This window comes from Pagrus pagrus (assembly GCF_965226575.1).
Source record: "Pagrus pagrus genome assembly, chromosome: 7".
Lineage (NCBI taxonomy): Eukaryota > Metazoa > Chordata > Actinopteri > Spariformes > Sparidae > Pagrus > Pagrus pagrus.
This window is the reverse complement of record NC_140191.1, coordinates 6,562,938-6,568,221: the sequence shown is the minus strand read 5'-3', so window position 1 is coordinate 6,568,221 and position 5,284 is coordinate 6,562,938.

Sequence of the window (5,284 nt, the reverse complement as noted above, 5' to 3'; positions counted from 1 at the left end):
CCTCTACTGGCTGAACGAGACACAGCAGTCCCCATTGGATTCGGGTGGAATTTGTATTTTTGGTGAATATTTTAGTGACAGGGGGCCATTTTTCATGAAAACCTTGGCCGATTTTTTCAATAGCTTCCAGGTCTTTGGACCGATTGACTCAAAATTTCCCCCAAACGTGGTCCTCTACTGGCTGAACGAGACACAGCAGTCCCCATTAGATTCGGGTGGAATTTGTATTTTTGGTGAATATTTTAATGAAAAGCAGCCATTTTTCATGAAAACTTCAGCCGATTTTTTCAATAGCTTCCAGGTCTTTGGGCCGATTGACTCAAAATTTCCCCCAAACGTGGTCCTATACTGGCTGAACGAGACACAGCAGTCCCCATTGGATTCGGGTGGAATTTGTATTTTTGGTGAATATTTTAGTGACAGGGGGCCATTTGTCATGAAAACCTTGGCCGATTTTTTCAATAGCTTCCAGGTCTTTGGACCGATTGACTCAAAATTTCCCCCAAACGTGGTCCTATACTGGCTGAACGAGACACAGCAGTCCCCATTGGATTCGGGTGGAATTTTTATTTTTGGTGAATATTTTAATGAAGAGCAGCCATTTTTCATGAAAACCTTGGCCGATTTTTTCAATAGCTTCCAGGTCTTTGGACCGATTGACTCAAAATTTCCCCCAAACGTGGTCCTATACTGGCTGAACGAGACACAGCAGTCCCCATTGGATTCGGGTGGAATTTGTATTTTTGGTGAATATTTTAGTGACAGGTGGCCATTTGTCATGAAAACCTTGGCCGACTTTTTCAATAGCTTCCAGGTCTTTGGACCGATTGACTCAAAATTTCCCCCAAACGTGGTCCTATACTGGCTGAACGAGACACAGCAGTCCCCATTGGATTTGGGTGGAATTTGTATTTTTGGTGAATATTTTAGTGACAGGGGGCCATTTTTCATGAAAACCTTGGCCGATTTTTTCAATAGCTTCCAGGTCTTTGGACCGATTGACTCAAAATTTCCCCCAAACGTGGTCCTATACTGGCTGAACGAGACACAGCAGTCCCCATTGGATTCGGGGGGAATTTGTATTTTTGGTGAATATTTTAATGAAGAGCAGCCATTTTTCATGAAAACCTTGGCCGATTTTTTCAATAGCTTCCAGGTCTTTGGACCGATTGACTCAAAATTTCCCCCAAACGTGGTCCTATACTGGCTGAACGAGACACAGCAGTCCCCATTGGATTCGGGTGGAATTTGTATTTTTGGTGAATATTTTAGTGACAGGTGGCGATTTGTCATGAAAACCTTGGCCGATTTTTTCAATAGCTTCCAGGTCTTTGGACCGATTGACTCAAAATTTTCCCCAAACGTGGTCCTATACTGGCTGAACGAGACACAGCAGTCCCCATTGGATTCGGGTGGAATTTGTATTTTTGGTGAATATTTTAGTGACAGGGGGCCATTTTTCATGAAAACCTTGGCCGATTTTTTCAATAGCTTCCAGGTCTTTGGACCGATTGACTCAAAATTTACCCCAAACGTGGTCCTCTACTGGCTGAACGAGACACAGCAGTCCCCATTAGATTCGGGTGGAATTTGTATTTTTGGTGAATATTTTAGTGACGGGGCCATTTTTCATGAAAACCTTGGCCGATTTTTTCAATAGCTTCCAGGTCTTTGGACCGATTGACTCAAAATTTCCCCCAAACGTGGTCCTATACTGGCTGAACGAGACACAGCAGTCCCCATTGGATTCGGGGGGAATTTGTATTTTTGGTGAATATTTTAATGAAGAGCAGCCATTTTTCATGAAAACCTTGGCCGATTTTTTCAATAGCTTCCAGGTCTTTGGACCGATTGACTCAAAATTTCCCCCAAACGTGGTCCTATACTGGCTGAACGAGACACAGCAGTCCCCATTGGATTCGGGTGGAATTTGTATTTTTGGTGAATATTTTAGTGACAGGTGGCCATTTTTCATGAAAACCTTGGCCGATTTTTTCAATAGCTTCCAGGTCTTTGGACCGATTGACTCAAAATTTCCCCCAAACGTGGTCCTATACTGGCTGAACGAGACACAGCAGTCCCCATTGGATTCGGGTGGAATTTGTATTTTTGGTGAATATTTTAGTGACAGGTGGCCATTTGTCATGAAAACCTTGGCCGACTTTTTCAATAGCTTCCAGGTCTTTGGACCGATTGACTCAAAATTTCCCCCAAACGTGGTCCTATACTGGCTGAACGAGACACAGCAGTCCCCATTGGATTCGGGTGGAATTTGTATTTTTGGTGAATATTTTAGTGACAGGTGGCCATTTTTCATGAAAACCTCGGCCGATTTTTTCAATAGCTTCCAGGTCTTTGGACCGATTGACTCAAAATTTCCCCCAAACGTGGTCCTCTACTGGCTGAACAAGACACAGCAGTCCCCATTGGATTCGGGTGGAATTTGTATTTTTGGTGAATATTTTAGTGACAGGGGGCCATTTTTCATGAAAACCTTGGCCGATTTTTTCAATAGCTTCCAGGTCTTTGGACCGATTGACTCAAAATTTCCCCCAAACGTGGTCCTCTACTGGCTGAACGAGACACAGCAGTCCCCATTGGATTCGGGTGGAATTTGTATTTTTGGTGAATATTTTAATGAAAAGCAGCCATTTTTCATGAAAACTTCAGCCGATTTTTTCAATAGCTTCCAGGTCTTTGGGCCGATTGACTCAAAATTTCCCCCAAACGTGGTCCTATACTGGCTGAACGAGACACAGCAGTCCCCATTGGATTCGGGTGGAATTTGTATTTTTGGTGAATATTTTAGTGACAGGGGGCCATTTGTCATGAAAACCTTGGCCGATTTTTTCAATAGCTTCCAGGTCTTTGGACCGATTGACTCAAAATTTCCCCCAAACGTGGTCCTATACTGGCTGAACGAGACACAGCAGTCCCCATTGGATTCGGGTGGAATTTGTATTTTTGGTGAATATTTTAATGAAAAGCAGCCATTTTTCATGAAAACTTCAGCCGATTTTTTCAATAGCTTCCAGGTCTTTGGGCCGATTGACTCAAAATTTCCCCCAAACGTGGTCCTATACTGGCTGAACGAGACACAGCAGTCCCCATTGGATTCGGGTGGAATTTGTATTTTTGGTGAATATTTTAGTGACAGGGGGCCATTTTTCATGAAAACCTTGGCCGATTTTTTCAATAGCTTCCAGGTCTTTGGACCGATTGACTCAAAATTTCCCCCAAACGTGGTCCTATACTGGCTGAACGAGACACAGCAGTCCCCATTGGATTCGGGTGGAATTTGTATTTTTGGTGAATATTTTAATGAAGAGCAGCCATTTGTCATGAAAACCTCGGGCGATTTTTTCAATAGCTTCCAGGTCTTTGGACCGATTGACTCAAAATTTCCCCCAAACGTGGTCCTCTATTGGCTGAACGAGACACAGCAGTCCCCATTGGATTCGGGTGGAATTTGTATTTTTGGTGAATATTTTAGTGACAGGGGGCCATTTTTCATGAAAACCTTGGCCGATTTTTTCAATAGCTTCCAGGTCTTTGTACCGATTGACTCAAAATTTCCCCCAAACGTGGTCCTCTACTGGCTGAACGAGACACAGCAGTCCCCATTGGATTCGGGTGGAATTTGTATTTTTGGTGAATATTTTAGTGACAGTGCGCCATTTGTCATGAAAACCTTGGCCGATTTTTTCAATAGCTTCCAGGTCTTTGGACCGATTGACTCAAAATTTCCCCCAAACGTGGTCCTCTACTGGCTGAACGAGACACAGCAGTCCCCATTGGATTCGGGTGGAATTTGTATTTTTGGTGAATATTTTAGTGACAGGTGGCCATTTGTCATGAAAACCTTGGCCGATTTTTTCAATAGCTTCCAGGTCTTTGGACCGATTGACTCAAAATTTCCCCCAAATGTGGTCCTATACTGGCTGAACGAGACACAGCAGTCCCCATTGGATTTGGGTGGAATTTGTATTTTTGGTGAATATTTTAATGAAAAGCAGCCATTTTTCATGAAAACTTTAGCCGATTTTTTCAATAGCTTCCAGGTCTTTGGACCGATTGACTCAAAATTTCCCCCAAACGTGGTCCTATACTGGCTGAACGAGACACAGCAGTCCCCATTGGATTCGGGTGGAATTTGTATTTTTGGTGAATATTTTAATGAAGAGCAGCCATTTGTCATGAAAACCTCGGGCGATTTTTTCAATAGCTTCCAGGTCTTTGGACCGATTGACTCAAAATTTCCCCCAAACGTGGTCCTCTATTGGCTGAAGGAGACACAGCAGTCCCCATTGGATTCGGGTGGAATTTGTATTTTTGGTGAATATTTTAGTGACAGGGGGCCATTTTTCATGAAAACCTTGGCCGATTTTTTCAATAGCTTCCAGGTCTTTGTACCGATTGACTCAAAATTTCCCCCAAACGTGGTCCTCTACTGGCTGAACGAGACACAGCAGTCCCCATTGGATTCGGGTGGAATTTGTATTTTTGGTGAATATTTTAGTGACAGGGGGCCACTTGTCATGAAAACCTTGGCCGATTTTTTCAATAGCTTCCAGGTCTTTGGACCGATTGACTCAAAATTTCCCCCAAACATGGTCCTATACTGGCTGAACGAGACACAGCAGTCCCCATTGGATTCGGGTGGAATTTGTATTTTTGGTGAATATTTTAGTGACAGTGGGCCATTTGTCATGAAAACCTTGGCCGATTTTTTCAATAGCTTCCAGGTCTTTGGACCGATTGACTCAAAATTTCCCCCAAACGTGGTCCTATACTGGCTGAACGAGACACAGCAGTCCCCATTGGATTCGGGTGGAATTTGTATTTTTGGTGAATATTTTAATGAAGAGCAGCCATTTGTCATGAAAACCTCGGGCGATTTTTTCAATAGCTTCCAGGTCTTTGGACCGATTGACTCAAAATTTCCCCCAAACGTGGTCCTCTATTGGCTGAAGGAGACACAGCAGTCCCCATTGGATTCGGGTGGAATTTGTATTTTTGGTGAATATTTTAGTGACAGGGGGCCATTTTTCATGAAAACCTTGGCCGATTTTTTCAATAGCTTCCAGGTCTTTGTACCGATTGACTCAAAATTTCCCCCAAACGTGGTCCTCTACTGGCTGAACGAGACACAGCAGTCCCCATTGGATTCGGGTGGAATTTGTATTTTTGGTGAATATTTTAGTGACAGGGGGCCACTTGTCATGAAAACCTTGGCCGATTTTTTCAATAGCTTCCAGGTCTTTGGACCGATTGACTCAAAATT